The sequence below is a fragment of the Triturus cristatus genome, chromosome 4_1, assembly GCF_964204655.1.
Source record: "Triturus cristatus chromosome 4_1, aTriCri1.1, whole genome shotgun sequence".
NCBI classification, from domain to species: Eukaryota; Metazoa; Chordata; class Amphibia; order Caudata; family Salamandridae; genus Triturus; species Triturus cristatus.
In genome coordinates this window covers 83,320,321-83,339,232 of record NC_140585.1, presented here as the reverse complement: position 1 = coordinate 83,339,232, position 18,912 = coordinate 83,320,321, and the positions used below count along the sequence as shown (strand labels likewise).

General features: G+C 54.4%; 1 non-coding gene across 1 annotated transcript; it reads left to right on the top strand.

Moving 5' to 3' along the window:
- Positions 1-712: 712 nt before the first annotated feature.
- On the top strand, positions 713-785 carry TRNAK-CUU (transfer RNA lysine (anticodon CUU)). Its single transcript has one exon. It is a non-coding gene; the product is annotated as a tRNA-Lys (tRNA).
- Positions 786-18,912: the final 18,127 nt, after the last annotated feature.

The following is an 18,912-nucleotide window of genomic DNA, read 5'->3' as shown; positions in this document are numbered from 1 at the left end:
ATGATGCCATCAGATCTGTGGGGTGCAGACTGTTACTGGGGGGTTCTGTGTGTTTTTCAGGAGTACCCTGAATTCACAGACCTCCTCTTCTCCACGACCTGAAAGGAGCCGAGGGCTGAACTTCCCTCCCTTTGACCCCAGTCCGCGCTTTACGAACGGAGGAGCGACAGCCCTTGAGTGCAGCTGGTTTTCCAATCCTCCTCTTCTGCACATGGTGTCCCTGGGGTCTTCTCAAACGGTGTTTCCAGCTGCAGGAGCGCCTTCGGCAGCTCGTGCTCGTAGAGTTAGTGACTAGATCCAGATTTAGAAATCGGACCAAGTCCAGATCCCTACCTTTGACTGCTGGGATTATGAGCAGCGCCGACGGGCGCCTAGAGGCCGGCGCTACTCTCGGCAAGAGACTGAGGGAGCGCCGCGTGCTCTGAAAGGCGCCCCTGGGGTCCTGGAGGGGGCATCCAGCCCTGCAGCTGGTAAGTGAAGGTACAGAGAGACAGGCGGAAGCAGAAAGATCTGTACCCAGCTGTGGCTCCAGCGGCAGAGGGGTCTATCCAGAGCCAGGGAGGGGGCCCATGAGACTGGGCAGAGAGAGGGGGACATGAGTGGAGGCCGGGACTGTGAGACCGACTCTGTAACCTCCAACCAATGATTCCTCACCAGGGCAGCCGGTACACAGCCATATGAATGCATGAGATGCGATACCTTACGCAAGGCAGCCCGGCTAGCTCAGTCGGTAGAGCATGAGACTCTTAATCTCAGGGTCGTGGGTTCGAGCCCCACGTTGGGCGCACAGATATTTTTGAGTCCTATTTACATTTTTAACAAACTGTCCGTTTTTTAAAATCTATATTAGTGGAGGTGACAAAAGAAATCACCTGCTACAATTTGCGACCTGATATCTCTCTAGCAGCTGCTTCTTAAAGCAGCTCTCGCACCTCCTCTTCCGGACGGCCCTACCAAGCCTGGGGGGTTGGGAGCCGCCCCGCCCCCATGGGCATGCCTCACTCACATACAAACACACCCATATTTTTCGGCGCCTATTCCCCGGGATTACGCCCCCTTTACTTCGGAGGGGGGAGGGGCCTGGGGAAGTAAAGGGGATGGCGATCCCGCTCGGATCATGATTAAAGTAGAATATAAAAAGGTAATGTGTCAGAAGTGGGATTTGAACCCACGCCTCCAATCGGAGACCAGAACACCCAACTGGGGGAAGAGGCAGCTCTTGAGTCTGGCGCCTTAGACCGCTCGGCCATCCTGACAGCTGAGAAAGCGTGGAGCCAGGTGATGTCATCAGAGCTCCGAAGAGGCCACATGTGACCAGCAGTGTTTCCGGGCGTGCTTCAACTGCACTTCCCACCACAGACCTTCTCTTCTCAACCTTCTGAAAGGAGCCGAGAGCTGAATTTCGCACCTTTAACGCTAATCCGTGCATCGCACAACAAGGAACCACAGCCGCAGCGTCTTCTTGTGATGCACGTGTGCTGCACTGCTCTTGTGGGCTCTGCAGTCTCAGACGGGGAATGAAACTGCAGGGAGTCCACACATGACCCCCCTCCTCCGGCAGCTCGTGCAGTCACTGACTTCATCCCAGATTTAGAGCTCGGGATCTCTACCCCGACTGCTGCTATTATGAGGGGCGCCCCTGGTGTTCCCGAAGGAGGCATCCTGCAGCCGGTATGTGAAGGAAGGAACACAGGGCCAGGCGGAAGCAGAGAGATCTGTACCAGCAGTGGATCCTCAGAGGCGGAGGGGTCCATCCAGAGCCAGGGGGTGGGTCCAGGAGACTGAGCAGAGAGAGGTACGAGTGAATACAGAATCATAGGACACAAAATAAACTCTGTAGCCCCTTGTTCCTAACATATGGGACAGCTAGGGCACATTGAGTCTGTAGTACCTGCGATAGTTCAGTGGTTAGAGCGTGAGACTCTGTTTGTTCTATTTACATTTTTCTCAAACCCTCCGTTTTTGGGATCTGTATGAATGGAGGTGGCAAAAACACACCTGCTGCAATTTGCCTCCGGATCTCCCCCCTGCAGCCGCCTCTTACAGCAGCTCACACGCCTCCTCCTCCACATGGCCCTTCCAGCCTGGGAGGGGCCGATGGAGCCGCCCCGCCTCCATTTCTCACTCACATATGAACACTCTCATTTATTTATTTATTTATTTTAGAGTTTTATAGAGCGTGAAGCAGACCCGTGAGGGTATCAGAGAGCTTTACAGGATTGAAGGGGGGGAATAAAACATAAGGATAGGAGGGATCACACTGGGAGATAAAGGGATACAGGAGGAACACGCAGTTTACAGTCCAAGCTATATGAGGGAGAAAAATTGAAAGCATGCAGAGTAAAAATAAAAAGGTTTCCAATCCACGAGGTGCATCTCTCCCAGAACACGACCCCTTCACTTCCAAAGGGGAGGAGGCGCCTGGGTAATGCATCCGCGGCGATTATGATTAAAGTTGGATATAAAATGCTATTGTGTCAGAAGTGGGATTTGAACCCACGCCTCCAATCGGAGACCAGAACACCCAGCTGGGGGAAGAGGCAGCTCTTGAGTCTGGCGCCTTAGACCGCTCGGCCATCCTGACAGCTGGGAGTCAACTGTGGGGACAATGCACTAGACGCCGGTTGTGACGTCACGCTACAGGAAGCGCTCACAACACGTCTCTTATTCACTGACGCTTATCACAACAGGCTCTGCAGCACAGGTGTCCTTAACAGACATGAAATAGGCGAGAACTGCATCAAAGGGGATATGTTTAACAAAAGATACCAGCTGTTGCAGTTAGCGCTCTAGCGTTTAACGCTAGAGCGCGTAAGTTACGGGCGTTGTGCGTACGCCACGACGGTGGCGTACGCGGTTATAAAATAAAGGGGGCGCGCCTTCTACGGCAGTGGCGCCAACAGTAATACCGACTGTGGTCTCTGATCATTCTCGCGCTGGCGATCTGCGTAATTAGTCAGCGCAGCGCGCGGCGCAACAATGGCGACGAGGGCGGTCTGAACCACCGCGTATTGAACCACCTCCAGCTCTACAGCTGCATGTCCGCCCGCTCGCGGCAGCCCCGTGACCAGAGACCTGACGGCCCTCCGGACTGTATCCTGTGCACTTCGCAGACAGGGGAAATAAATAACCCTTCTTTCCTGCTTCCCCAAAGCAAGGCACATGTGCGCCATTGGCTACATGGCAAATGCAAAGGCTGCTTCGGAGGTGGTATTTTCTTTTTGCGAGGTACTGTAAGGGTGTTCCAAGCTGAGCCACGGGGTGCATGCATTAAAGGACATTCATAAAAAAGTATGCACCATGTAGAGTCTGCATATTAATGAAATCTATACTTTAAAGCTCTTTTTATCTTTAACCGAAATGTATTTTACTGCGTATAATAATGACTTAAACATTCACAGTGCTCTCAGGACCTCTTAGCACTAACAATACACAAGTCGCTTTTCCGTGCTGCATCCAACAGGGTTCAGTTCTAAGACGTTACGTCTGTAACTCTATAACTACACCAGGTGAAAACATCGTAAAAGACTCGTACGTTTTCAGATCAGCACATTCGGACCTAACCACATGGCGACTGGTGAAATACACTGATGCAAGCCAGTACCATAGAGACCATACTTGTCGATAAACCCCGCCTCCCAAGAGCCCCGTATGTGCATACAAGAGAAGTCTCAACTCCTAATATGGCTCCTCCTCCTCCTCTGACTCCGCTGCTGCGCACCACTCCCAAGGGAATGCACACAAACTGCACACGGGAATTAAAAGTTGCCCAAATATTAATAAGTTGCAAAAGTATTATTGTCAGAAGTGGGATTTGAACCCACGCCTCCAATCGGAGACCAGAACACCCAGCTGGTGGGAAGAGGCAGCTCTTGAGTCTGGCGCCTTAGACCGCTCGGCCATCCTGACAGCTGAAGGAGCGTGGAGCCAGGTGATGTCATCAGAGCTCCAAGAGGCTCCATATCACCTCAGTGTTTCCGGGTGTGGTTCAACTGCACTTCCCATCCACAGACCTTCTCTTATCAACCTTCTGAAAGGAGCCAAGAGCTGAATTTCGCACCTTTTAACGCTAATCCATGCATCGCACAACAAGAAACCACAGCCGCAGCCCAATCTACGTTTGCAATCGTCTTCTTTTGATGCACTTAAACTTCACTGGTCTTCTGGGTGCTATGTCTGAGATGGTGTTTACTGCTGCAGTGATTCCATGGACGACCTCCCCCTTCCCCCAGCTCGTACAGCTAGGGGAGGTATTTATGGCTGCCATGAGGGCTGCATTGGACAATGCGGCTGCCCTGGCGCCCGCAGGGTGCCCTGGAAGGGCGGGCCTCTAGTGCCAGCAAGGCACCAGCCCACCCCCCTTCTTCTAAGTATAGGGACCCCTCGGGGAAGAGTCCCCCTACTCGGGCAGTCAGGGGCTGCGGCACGCAGGGAGCGTCACTTCCGGGTCGCGAGGAACGGGGGTGGGGGTATATAGGCCTCCCCACCATCTGTCCTTCCTCTGTTGCGCCCTGGACATGCCGTGATATGTGCCTCGCGGGACACGCCGTCTCGCTGTTAGGTGTGCCCCAGACCTCCATGAGCTGTACCTGTTGAGTGCATTAGCCCCCCCCCCCCCCCCCCAATCTCTTAGGCAGGGCTGCTTAGCCCGGCCATGGCCTAGGCGACGGCCTGCCATGGGGGGGCCGGTCAGCTCCTGGGGGGCACAGGCAGTTTCCGCAGGAGGCACTGTGGCTTAGTTGGTTAATGAGCCTGTTTACTAAACAGGAGATCCTCAGTTCAAAACCCATTTATGATTACAAGCATTTTTTATCTCTGGCCAGATCCCCGCCACGCTGCTCGGCGCTGGCCTGGCCCCGGTGTGTGCCTGAGGGGGAGCCAGCGAGGGCAGCAAGGCGCCGCTCAGCTCGGCGATGCGGGGGAAGAGGGGGGAGAGCAGCGAGTGCCACCACCCTCCCCCCCCCTTTAGCTGTTTAATAGGATGTGGTCCGTCGGTCAGACTGAGTTTCCAGTGGGAATGTAGCTTCGTGGTAGAGCGCATGCGTCGCTTGTATGAGGCCCCGGTTTCAACCCCCGGGCCTCTGGGTTGCGTTCACATCCTGGGACCCTGGGGCTAATCGCTCAATCTCCCCGCATCCGGCCGCTGCAGCCCACCCTCTTTCCCCCCCCCCCCCCCCCCCCCCCTCGGAGGCGAGCGCTACCCCCCTGCCCATCGCCGGGCCGTTCTCAGGTGAAGTCGGAGCAGCAGCTCATTGGGATACTTCCACCACTGCTGGAATCTAGAATTCCGCCCAGGGGCTCAGCTCAGCTTTCTTTCAACGGGTGCCGGTTCGTTGTCAGGGGCTCCCAAAAGTGTATGGGCGCCAGCGCCTCAGCGGTGGGTTTCGCTCGCTCATTGAGGCAGCCCCGTGGGTCCGGGTATCGGCGGCTGCGTGCACGCGCACAAATCTTCATGGACGGTGGTTTTGGTGGCGGTAGCGCTGCCATCGCGGTGTTTCCCTTCCTCAGGTCCGCCGCAGCAGTAGCGGCTCCCATCCAGGCAGAGGATGGGTGCAGCAATTTATTTATTTTATGCGTTTTATAGCGCGGACTTTACCCGTAGGTGTCCGAGCGCTTCATAATATGAACACTACTGATACATGAGGAGAAAATCACAAGTGAGCATGTTACAAAAGCAAACGTTACGTCACATGAGGCAATAGTGTCAATTGTGCAAGTATCAAGAGCAAACAAAATACAAAGGTAGCAAACAATACGTTACAAAAGGAAAAAGTGACATGTGTGCATGTTACAAAAGCGTGTTACGTGTTGTGTGTAGCTGGTTCTCTGGGGGGGGATACTTTCCGCAGTGCCTTTCTTCAATGGGAGTTCCATCGGGTGGCTTTTGAAGTGTGGGTGGTATGATCTGGTGGTTTCAGGGCATGTCTAAATGCATTTTCCGCGTCCCCCCGCCCTTCCCATTGTTGCGTGTGTGGGAGTGCCGACCTGCTGGCGAGCTGCTCGTCGATGCCTCGGTGCAGTGTTTGGGGCGCGTTCGGGGCCTGGGTCCTGTTGCTGTTTGGATCGGCAGCGCGATCCCGCAGCGGACATGGCTGTTACGTCCTGTGCAGGACTGAGAATGACAGCGGGCAGGTAGGCGGGCAGCATGCACTCCGGGATCGGGGAGGAAATATAAACACACACCTACGCTTCGTACTGCGCTTCGGTGCACTGACCCGGATCATCCGGTCCAGCCCCCATTTATTTAACTAAGCCCTTCCGGGTCACAGACGGGACCACCCTCGCGTAAGCGGGGGGGTGTTCCCTTGAACATAACATTCCTCCTTTATCATGGCACAACAAAAACAAACACAACACCGGTTGGAAGGGTGCTCCAGTTCAAAACGAGAGAGAGAGAGAGAGAGAGAGAGAGAGAGAGAGAGAGAGAGAGAGAGAAACAAAAGAACGGGAAAACACTGCATTTCTTTTCCTTAGTCCATTACAAAACCTCTCAGTCGAGACGACACCGCTGGATTGGCTCGGAGATGATATCTGTGTCCACCTCGACCTTCGCTCCCATCTCTACGGCCTTCAGCTCCAGCCGCCCCTGGTGAATGTTCCACAACTGCCCCAGGCAGTGGGGGGACTGGCCCAGGTGAACCACTCTCCTCATCGAGAGCGTCGCCCGTCGGTTCGCCACCCTCAGACTCTGGCACCATCTCACTTGGTTGTGCCGGACACCGGTACTTTTTGAATTGGGAGATGTTCCTGGTGACTGTCTCGTGGCCCCTCTGGGCAGTGACCATCGTGCCCTTAATTGTCTGAATCACCCAGGGCTCCGGTTCAAACGGAAGGGAGAACTTCCCTCGTGGGTGTCGATTCTTCACCAGCACCAGGTCACCGGCCACCAACGCTTTGCTCATGGCATGGCGCCTCTGGGACATTCGGTCATTCTTAGCCCGCCTCTGTCGGAGACGTTCGGATGCTTGACGATACGCAGGCAAGGATGGTGTCACCTGGGGAAACACATCATTCAGCACCCGTTGATTGCACAGAAACCCAGGGCTGGCCATGGTGGTCGAGTGAGGCGTAAGTCTGTATTCTTTTACGAAATTGTACAGGGCACACTCCATGTTCTGCTCTCGAGACATTGCTATCCGGAGCACTTTGTTTAGGGTGCGCATGAAACGCTCGGCCTCACCATTAGCCTGTGGCCACCGTGGTGTGATCTTCACATGACGGACACCTCTTGATCGGAGGTATTCAGAGAACTCATGGCTGGCGAATGGCGGACCATTGTCTGTGCGTAGCTCTTTGATTAGCCCATGGCTGGCCATAATTTTCTCGAAACGAGGTATGGTATTGCTCGCAGTAATGGAGTCCAGTATCTCAACCTCGGGGTATTTTGAGAAGTCATCAATGACGACAAGCATGTGTCGGCCATCCGGTAGGCTCCCAAAGTCGGCACTCACCCGGTGCCACGGGTGAGGAGGTATGTCTTCCGTCAGGATTGGGGCCGGCGGATCCGCTGGGCCTACCGCTTGGCAGAGCGCACAAGACCGGACAGTCCTCTCCACCACACTGTCCAGATTAGGGAACCACACCTTGCTCCTCAGACGTGATTTTGTCTTGACTACCCCTTGGTGCGCAATGTGAGCTAAGTCCACCACTCGCTGCTGTAATGACCTGGGGATAACCAGACGCGTGCCTCTCATCAGACATCCCTCGGGGGACACGGCCAATTCGGACCGGACGTTGTGAAGAGCCCTTAACGCCAGTTGTGCATCGTCCGTGCGGTGTGTCAGGTTCTCCAACAGGGAGTGCCACCTTCCTGATCCAATCGCTGATATCACCAACTCCCAGCAGTCATCCTGTTTGGTCGCCTCCAGGATGTCCTCGAGCCTGATAGGCAGGGGCCGAGAGCGTTCCACCACCAGCCTAACATACTCCTCCGTCTCCTGCGCTTCAGACTCCTCTTCTCGGGTAACTGGCCGGGCATGTCTGGAGAGGAAGTCCGCCGGGTTTTGCGTCCCCGGGCGGTAGACCACTTTGAATTGATATTCCTGCAGCTGCAGGATCCACTTTTCGATTCTTGGGGGTGGTTTCGACGACACGCCCATGAAGAGAGGAATCAGCGGTTTGTGGTCAGTGTGAACCGTGAATGGCTGCCCATATAGGTAGAGGTGGAAGTGACGACACCCCCAATGTATCGCAATCGCCTCCTTTTCGATGTGGGAGTACCTTTGCTCAGTTTCTGTCAGAGCCCGGCTCGCGTAGGCAACCGGGGCCCATTCACCGTCCAGTTGCTTCTGGGACAATACAGCACCCAAACCGATGGGACTGGCATCCACCGACAGTTCGGACTCCCGGGTGGGGTCAAAGTACGCTAGGGTGGTTTCGGCGGACAGAGCGTGTTTAGTGTCCTGAAAGGCCTTCTCTTGAATGGGGCCCCATTCCCAGGTTGCGGCGTTCTTCGTGAGGTCCCGTAGAGGTGCTGTTAGATTCGTGAGGTTCCGGATGAATCGACCACAGTAGGTGACCATGCCCAGGAAGCTTCTCACTCCGGTGACTGTGGTCGGGGCCGGTGCCGTCTGGATGTCACGAACTTTGGCAGGGTCGGGCGACACTCCTTGTTGTGAAAAGTGATATCCAAAGAACGCTATCTCCTTTTTTAGGAATTCGCACTTCTCGCGATGCAACGTGAGGCCACTGTCCTGGAGTCTCCGGAACACGCATCGTAGGCAGTTCATGTGTTCCTCCAGAGTCGGCGCATGTACAAGAATGTCATCACTGACATTTATGACTCCACTGAGGCCAGCCAACACCCCTCTGATGGTATCCTGAAACACTTCCGCCGCGCTGGACACCCCGAAACTGAGGCGCTTGTAGCGGCGCAGGCCCACATGGGTGGAGAAGGTGGTTATGGCCCTTGACTCGGGATCCAGCAGGAGTTGATGGTAGCCCGCCCGAAGGTCCATCTTCGAGAACCAGCGCGATCCGCTGACCTCCGCAACAATGTCGTCGACTGTGGGTGTCAGATGGCGTTCCCGCTTGATGGCGTGGTTCGGCAAACGCATGTCCACGCATATCCGGACTTCACCTGGTTGTTTTGGTTTCCGGGCTATCACAATGGGGGAAACCCAAGGTGTTGGTCCGTCCACTCTCTCAATGATGTCAGCGGCCTCCAATTTTCTTAGTTCCTCTTCAACCTTGGGCCGCAGATGAAACGCTACTCTCCGATGCTTGAGAGCAACTGGTTGTACTGATTGGTCTATATGCAGCCGTACCAGGTGGTCCTTCAGGCAACCAATTCCGTTGAACAGGTCTCGAAATTCTTCCACCAATGACTCGACATCCTCCAGGTGCACAGCGAATGCAAAAACCACCAGTTGCAGATGTTCCGCCGTACGACAGCCCAACAGCATCCCCGTACCCTCCTTGGTGACGTACACTTTGGTGCGGACGGAGTTGGCCTCGTGGGCGATGTCGGTGGTGAAGACGCCTACCACAGTGAGTGGTGTGCCGGAGCCATAAGCAAACACCTGTATGGACGTTGGCTTCAGGACGGGCTGAGTCGGGAAGGATTTCAGCATGGACTGGGCCATTATGTTTATGGACGCACCTGTGTCGATCAGCACCGGCGTCAGATGCCCTGCAATCTTGACGTGACACTTCGGTGCCCTTCGTCTCGGACATCCATCAGGCTGTAGGGCGTGAATTACATGGACCGTGCCTTCGTCCTCATCGTCATCCATGTCGTCTTCCTCAGTTTCGGGTGGAGGGGCATCCACCGCATTGATCTGCCGACTTTGTTGCCGCTGACGTCCCGCCGAGCGGCACACTTTGGCTAGATGGTTCAGACGACGACACGCCGAACACCTTTTTCCTTGCGCAGGGCATGGACCTTGGTGTGGGTACGGTCCTCCGCACATGTAGCAGGAACGAGACGAGGGTGGTGGTTTTCCGTGTTCCGGCTTCTTCGTAGACGCTTTCTTCGGGGTAGTCGCCACCACCGCGTTTACTGGCTCTGTTTTTACTTGACGTTGGAGGGCCGTCTCCATATGTGCGGCGCGCACTTTGGACAATTCCTTGGACCGGCCCATGGTGAGAATGTCAGCCATGGAGATTCCGGGCAGTTCGAGGACCCTTTCTCTCAACTTCACGGACGAACAGCCTTGGATGAACTGCGCCCGCAGCTCGTCATCTGTGTCCGGTAGAGTACAGGTGCTTGCCAGTTCTTTCAGACGAGCATAGAAGGTGTCAACTGATTCCTCCGGTTGTTGCCTTGCTTGACGTAGGAGAAAACGTTCGTAATCTGGATTCGCTAGGGGCTCAAAATGTGCGGTCAGGGCCGCCTTGAGCGTGGCATAGGTGTAGGGAGGGCCGGTTTCCACCACGGACTTGGCCAATCGGTGAACTGCAGAACCACCCAGATGCAGGAGCATGGGCCGATGTCGTTCAGGCTTGAGGCCGACTGCGGCAAAATAATTCTCCAGGCGCTCCAGCCACTCTTTCCACTTGGCCACCTGGGCGGACGGCGGGCCGTCCACAATGAACGCTTCCACCGGGGGGACCGTCGTCATCTTGACGCCGACTGGGCGGGAGGACCAAAGTAGCAGGTGTAGGCAGACTTGTACACGACAGAGGAGGCGCTTCAGGGATGGACGCAGTCAAGACAGCCACAACTCTGCACTTCCGGCGCAGGCCGCGGCAAGATGCGGCCTACAGGCACCCAGCATCCAGGCCACAGGGACCGGGCGTCGAGCGTCGGAGAGCACACCCCACGTGGCACCAGGCGGCGGCAGGTAAGACCCCCTGGGCAGGAATCAGCAGACACGACCACCCCTCCGCCTCACAGCAGCCTATGCGTCACACCGATGCCGCCACCACAGTCAGCAAACCACTGCAGAGACACAGACAGCAACTGACCGGGAAGAGTAGGCTGTAGGGGGGGCGTCCTTCAATGCAGCACCGCCAGGACACAGGCACATGCGATGGGGCAGCCAGGCAGCAGGCCGGTCGATGAGAGCGCTCCCACGTGCTCTTGTTGCACGATGGCAGCTTCGATGCGGGCCGAGGAGGAAGAGAACACAGCACCGGGAGCTGGGAGAAGGCAGAGAGGCGGCAGGGACAGGCCGCGTGTAGACGCACGCACGTGCGAGCAGCAGCGCTCCGTGTGGCGGCCGCCACCGGAGCGGGTCAGGCAGCGAGGATCCAGCCGTCGTGTTGCGAGAGTCCGGAAAAGACCCCCTCGTCGCCAGTTGTTACGTCCTGTGCAGGACTGAGAATGACAGCGGGCAGGTAGGCGGGCAGCATGCACTCCGGGATCGGGGAGGAAATATAAACACACACCTACGCTTCGTACTGCGCTTCGGTGCACTGACCCGGATCATCCGGTCCAGCCCCCATTTATTTAACTAAGCCCTTCCGGGTCACAGACGGGACCACCCTCGCGTAAGCGGGGGGGGGTGTTCCCTTGAACATAACATTGGCCGCGCCAGCTGGGGCAATCGTTGGTCGCCACGGACCCCGAGCTGAGTGTAGGGTTGTGGTGTCCATGTGTACCGCTGGTGCTGCGAGACGCGGATGGGGGTGGTTGTTAAACGGTCCCTATATGTTGCAGGCACGTGTCATGCAGCTTTCAATGCGGCGATCACTCCTTCCTTCTGCGTTGGCCACGTTGGGTCCCCACCCCAGCAGCCCGGTAAGACGGCGGCAGCGTAATGATCTATTGTCACACTATGCCGCACCTGACACAGGTTTGCATGCTGGGGCCGGGCCGCATGCGGGTTCTCATGAAGTGTGTTCTGGATCCGCGCAACTGTGTCTTGGTATGTGATCATGGAAGGTGTGAGAGGATGAGTGCAGACATTTTACACAGGTTGGCTGAGCTAAACATATCGTTCTGCTACCTGCATCAAAGGTTGATATGACTGTCAAAGCAGTGCTTTGCCCCAACCTACATAGTAATATAGAATAATAAAATTTTAATTGCTTGTGTTTCCATGTGATTCACTGTGGCAAAGTGTTGATGTTCACATGGTGGCTCTATGGTCACAGAGGCAGTTAGGCATCGGCAATTCATGAAGTGCGCGGGGATGTATCAGTGGTAGGGCACATCCTCTGTATGGGTTGGGCCCCGGGTTCTATCGTCAGCATCGTGGGTCCTTTCGGACATACACGCCTCCTGGCTGGGAGCCCAGAGGGCAGGGTGCTTGCTTCGGGTTCTCCCCCCCCCCCCCCCAAGCTTGCGGCGCACCCAACTGCCTTTAAGACTATGGGTCCCTGGTGTCACCCGCCGGACACGCGGCCGCCGGGTGTCATCCTGTTTTGGGGAGTGGGCAACGTAGAACAGAAGTTCATTCCCCCCCCCCCGTTGCGGGTTGCATCATTGCCACCGAGGGGCTTTGATGTATAGCTATCGTATCGCAGCATATGTTGATGGTCGGCTGGCGAAGTAAAGACGCGCCTGATGTTGGCTGGGCGCACATTGATTGATTAATACCTCCTCTCTGGCAATGCACTGCCTTCGTCAGAATGCGTGGGGGGCCCTGGCGCTTCTAACAAGGCATTTTGAAGGTGGAGGTCAAGACTGGCCACCCCTCTGCTGTCGGATCGAACTGTAAATCTTGTCAGCGCTCACTTGCTCAGTTCAGATGTCATATTTAGTCATTGAAAGGCCAGTCTGTGGATCTCTCTTCTCCGCTTGAAACTCAGTATTATTGATGTCGGATGGGGAAGAGAAGATGTGCTTGAGGTTGCCGGGGCGCACATTGATTCGTTAACTCCCTTTCTCTGTTGGCAATCCACAGCCTTCTCAGGATGCGTGGGGCGGCTCTGGCACGTTTAACACAGCATTTTGAAGGTTTGAGGTCAGGAGGGCATACTTGTGCATGACAGCATATGCGGTAGTATTAGCAGGTGCCCTTGGTAGAGACTTATTCGGGGGCCCCCGTTTGGAACAGCTTTGAATGTGAACAGTCCAGCTCTTCCTTGCCCATCTTGGGGAAAGTTACTGACAGTGCACGGGCATACTCTTCCAATTTCTAAATGTGTTTGCATACAATAGTGGGGGATGGTGGCGTATTTTAACACAGTAACACAGCAACAGCTCCCTAATATCACTGGAAATAATAGGTGACTCCACCACTTAGCAGATTGGAGGTTCTGTCTCGATCTAAAAGAAACATTTTAGTGATGTTGTAAGTGTGGAACACATAGCCATAGCGGCGCAGGGTGAAGTTTTGCAGGTATGATACCGGGGTCGGTAAGCGGAGCGCTGTGGGTCGGTAGTGCGACCGTTGGTTACTTTTGCTCTCACACTGAGAAGAATAAAAGAATTTGGCATCTGTGCACTTCACTTAACTGTCACACCGGTGCTTGTGACAGCCTGCCACGGGTTGGCGCTTTCTGTCTATTTTAGAGATGACCGCAACAGGCATGGTTTAATTTTAGTTTACATTAAAATCACTATTGCCTGCTGCCAAAGCCATTCTTATAGCTTTGAGGGCCTTGGAATAGGCGGACTTGTCACGCTTGCACGGGTGTCAGGGTTAGTAGTTGTGGTGATAATAGGATGGGCAGCACAGCAGGAGCAAGGTATGGTGCAAAGGAAGTGGCCGCCTGACGTGAGTCAAGGCATATAGTGGCACTAGTGTCAGGTTGTCTGTTGCACTGTCTTGCGGTAAGGTAGCGCAAGCATATGCGGATTCTAGTTTCGCGCAATACTGGGCGTCTATGTAGGCGTCACCGGGAACAGCTCTAGGTCAGAACTTGTTATGCTACCTCCAGTTGGTGTTGCGGTGCGTCCAGGGACATCTTAAGGGTGTTGGGGGCCCTGGGCCAAACATATTTTGGGGGCCCGTGTTCGGAACAGCTCTGAATTGATGATCCATGCCCCCTGCGGCCAGGACACTGGCAGTGCAGAGGCACACTTGTCCAAATCCCCAATGTGTCTACATCTAATATCCAGGCATAGTGAGGTATGTTTTCAATTTTGTAACACCAGCAGCACACTAATATTGCTGCAAATAATTTCGTTGACAGCCTCCTATTTTTCAAATGTGAGGTCCTGATTTGATTTTTATGGATGTTGCATGAAACAAACACATTTCCCTGAATAAGTCGAAGTCTGCCTTCAGTTGGCGTTGCGGTGCGTCTTCCTTGGCGGTATTGGACAGAGTGCCTGTGGTGGGGCTAATTCATTTATTTAGCTTTCATGGCTGCAGTTCCAGAGTTTTCATTTTCCGTTAGGTGCAGGTATAGCACACCACCAGCCTAGGTCGCTGGACACAGATTATGCAAAGTCAGGTAAAGAAAGCACCTTATTTGAGGTTCCCTCTTATAGCAAGAGCCTTCGCACCGTGGGGAGCTGTGACAGTGATATGCATCTTTTAAGTCACCAGGCATTCTGTTAATGATTATCGAGTTTCAGATGGAAGGGACAGGTTGTCTGGTATCGGTCACGTCTCTACAATGCCCCAGATAAACTTCGTCTATGGTTTCGTCTGACCATGGCTGGGTTTCTCACACATTTTACCTGTTTGACAGGGGGGTATGGTTGATTTCCGTTGATTGGTGGTGTTGCTTAGTGTAATGGTCCCATTTGCGGTTGAGCTTGCTTTCATTGAAGGCGTTGTTCAGGGGTGGATCCTTCAGCGGTGCCTCGGTGAGTGACTCGCGCAGGGCCTTGGGTTTGTGGTGCCTTTTCTTAGGAGTCGTGGATGTTGGCGCCTGGGTGGCGTGCACCGTGAGAAGTCTGTTTCGTATTATTGCATTGAGCGAAGATTTCGCCACTTGGCCAGCAAGGTCCTTTGGCCACTAGGAGTTATGCATGTGGCCCATCCCAATGTCCTATTGATGAATGTGCTACGGAGGACAAATGGTCAAATGGTTGTCGGTTCTGGCCGGGGATCGGCAAGTATGGTTTCATGTTCCTCACCTATCACTTGTGCATCTTCGGCCTAGAACCCAGGCATAGTTCACGGGGCTCTGGTCACACCAAAGTGGGCCAAGATCACACAAAGCACAGGCTGTGAGTGCGGTGTCAGTCATATATGGCGAATTATGAGAAATACGCCAGCGGTTGCGAAGAGGAAATCACAGACTTGGTCAGTGATAATATCATGTTTCATCTTTTGTCCCTATATAGGCAATAGATACGGACAGGCTCTGTTTTGCGAAGAATAGTTATTTTGTCTCCGCATGTGCCTCTTTCGCAGTATAACGAGGTCAATTTTGTCTCCAACGCGGGGATTGTGCGCCGCTATGTTGTTTCCAAAGGACTCCCGCTTTCGGTACCTGGCTCACGTGCAGGTGACCTGTCTGGCTGTTGCGGAAGTTGATTAGTGGAATGGTCCCAATTGCGGGTAAGCTCACTACTCATCGTAGGGAGACAATTCATGCTTGTTCAACACGTTAAGGTGACAGTCCCACCAGCTGAATGGTGGCTTGTTCAACATGCTACGCAGCGAAGCCGAAATTGTGACTTCAGTTACCTTTGCAACTAACAAACATTGTTAAAGCCAATGGCACTGGCGTGTTGTAGGTGTACTGTGGTTTTGTAGTAGTTACACAGCGGCAATGTCAGAAGCCACAAATTAACAATCTGCCTTTGCCTCCATGTACCTGCCCAATGGTGGTAAAGTATAATTTTACACTTACTCAGGAAATTTCAACGCAGAGTGAGGCACTTACAAAATAATGAATGCATTGTGCTATTGGCTACGAGGGCCTTCATGGGGAACATCTGCGGGCACCTTATAGAATCGGGTACCATGTTTACGGGGTGGGCATTCGGGTGCAGCCAAGGGCAGGTATCAGGTAACTTCAGTTAAGATATATTCACCCGTGCGTTAACCAGGGCAGCAGGCGGGTGGTGGTAGTTGTCAGCTAACAAGTGTGCTGTGGCGCAGTAAAATTTGGTTAACACTGCATTAGTGCCAAAGGGCGACAGGGTATCATAGACCTTTTGGCGTCCCAATATTCAGGAAAGGGCAGGTTTTGCACAGTATGTCCCCCCCCCTGGTTCCCACATACTTGTCCGCTCTCTGGTTATCCTTCTAGGGGCGAGAACCTGAGACTAGACGGGGCATCTTCTGCGAACGGTGTCCCAATCATGTTGATAGTCATTGCTGGGGTAGATGTACCTTGAAGGGCGTGATTTCTTCGTGGCCTGTCCCAAGTTTTGGGGCCAAACTGGGTTGGAGTATTAAGTCCACAGTCCTTAGGAATCATCCAGCTTTCCTTCATTCTAAATAAGGGCAGTTAGCGATACATCAGCGAGTGGGTAACTTACCGGGTTATCAGCGACTTCATGCCCCGGGGGCACGCGCGCTTCACATAAACTCAGAGCCGCAACCAGTAGGGTACCAAGTGGCAGAATCCAGTATATCGGTGGAATATTGTGTCCCTCTGGCGTACAGCTGTGTGGAGCCGGTCTCATTGAGGGGTACATCCAGGTGGTAATTGTGTGCTTCTTAAGGTTCTTATTACCAATACGGCTTGTGGTGGCACACCACACGGATTGTTTAAGGGTCATCCTGGGCTGCATTTCTCAGCCCAGTAGGAGCGTTACAGCTGGGTGGAGCCAGTCCCATTTAGTGGTACGCCCAGGATAAATTGCTGTGCTTCTTAGGTTCCCATGACCTAGGCAGTGTGTGGCATCTCCCACATCAAGTGTTAGGCACTGGATTATAGACTGTGCGCCCGGTATCGACTCGGACAGATTCTCTGAGTGGGATGCCTAGGGGGCTTCACCAGAGGGAGCTGAGCGTTCGAAATTCCCGCAAGGAATAAGGGATGCAGGGCAAGTGCTGGAGTGCAGCCGTGCTCATTGTCTATTACACCTGTTATGGACATCCCTGTGCGCATGAATTTAGCAAGTAAAGGGACCGTGCCAGGGTTAAGCATAATCCCCCTCGCCTGAATAGCCTAAGCTGGCAAGCGGGGGCTGGAGTGGTCTCCTAACATCTGAGCTGCTGTCCCAGAGATGCGAGTCACATGTGTCCAGTCTCACACGGTGCTAGATGGGCGGCTGCCAGTGTGATCAGCAAATAGGTGGGGCATCGTGAGCCAGGGTGTCTGAAACTGTCCCGCCCTGAGTGGGACGGGGCTGAGTCATGTGTCGCAGTGGAACCTTGCGGCGTGAGATGTTTAGTGCTTGGCACAACTTCACAGGCATAAAGGGCGTTTTTTGTTTCTTCAGACACTAGCTGACCCAAGCTAACGTCTAGGGCTATTGGGATATAGATGGGGTATCGATAACCAGTAGGGATGTTCCCTTCCATCTAGATTTGCAGGAGGCTCTAGACAGGAGAGTTAGCGGGCAAGACTATAGCTATTTTGGTGGGGGGCTCTGGCGGCAACGGTGACCGCCTCCAGAGCTGTGGCGGAGTTACAGGGTGATCTGGAAGCAAATGGGTACCAAAGGGTACCTCTGCGTGGCACCATAGGGGGTGCCAGAGCCCAGGTGCCTCATGGGAGGTCCCTGGAAAACCGTGTCGGCGCCCCGTTAGTCCTTCGGGCGGTTGTGGGCCTGAACAACCGGGGGCTTGCCTTGCTACGCTCCGCCCTGAAAGTGGCGTGAGTAATAAGGGACCGTGATCCGGGAAGAGGATCACCGAAGGGGCAGCAATGATGGGATTCGCCCTGGTGCTGCTTGGCTCATCAGGCGGGCAGGCGGCCCAGATGGTTGCCTGCCCTTGGATCGCCTGTAAGATAACCCACCATATTACATAACGGTGTATGTAATAAACCTGCAGCAGTTTTGTACCCAAACAAAATTTGTGTGGTGTGTTTTATTTATGCGTAGAACATGCATGCCATTGTGGGGGGGTGGGGAGTGTTGCCTCCTGCTGGTGCTATGCGGCTGCCCTGGCACCCGCAGGGTGCCCTAGAAGGGCGGGCCTCTAGTGCCAGCAAGGCACCAGCCCACCCCCCTTCTTCTAAGTATGGGGACCACTCCGGGAGGAGATCCCGACTCGGGCAGCCAGGGGCTGCGGTGCGCAGGTCGCGTCACTTCCGGGGCACGAGGAACGGGGGTGGGGGTATATAGGCCTCCCCCACCCTCTGTCCTTCCTCTGTTGCGCCCTAGACACGTCGTCTCCCACCCTACCGCTTACCCGGCGTGGAAGCAGCGGGGGAGGCATAGAATGTTATAATGTTGTTCTTTTTCGTTGCAGGCGGAGTTACAGGGCGATCTGGAAGCAAATGGGTACCGAAGGGTACCTCTGCGCTGCACCATAGGGGGTGCCAGAGCCCAGGAGCCTCATGGGAGGTTACTGGAAAACCGTGTCGGCGCCCCGTTAGTCCTTCAGGCAGTTGTGGGCCTGAACAACCGGGGGCTTGCCTTGCTACGCTCCGCCCTGAAAGGGGGGTGAGTAATAAGGGACCGTGATCCGGGAAGAGGATCACCGAAGGGGCAGCACAGATGGGGTTCACCCTGGTGCTACTTGGCTCATCAGGCGGGCAGGCGGCCCAGATGGTTGCCTGCCCTTGGATCGCCCATAAGATAACCCACCATATTACATAACGGTGTATGTAATAAACCTGCAGCAGTTTTTTACCCAAACAAAATTTGTGTGGTGTGTTTTATTTATGCGTAGAACATGCATGCCATTGTGGGGGGGTGGGGAATGTTTTGCCTCCTGCTGGTGCTATCCTTGAGAAGGGACCGAAAACCTGCGTTGGTGCTGGAAGGGCACCTCGGAAGGAGGCACTCAGCCCTGCAGCTGGTATTCACGGGGCCCACGTGGACAGGGAGGGACTGCTCTCTGCAGGAGCCGGGTCACGAAGGACCTATCCATGAGATGCCATCCTTCAGCAAAACAAAGTATTTCACATAAACTGTCGAGTCAGACATAAACATTGTACGACATTGAAATAGTTATTCTCCAGAGTTAATGGGCCTAAGTAAATGGCCTTATTAAAAGT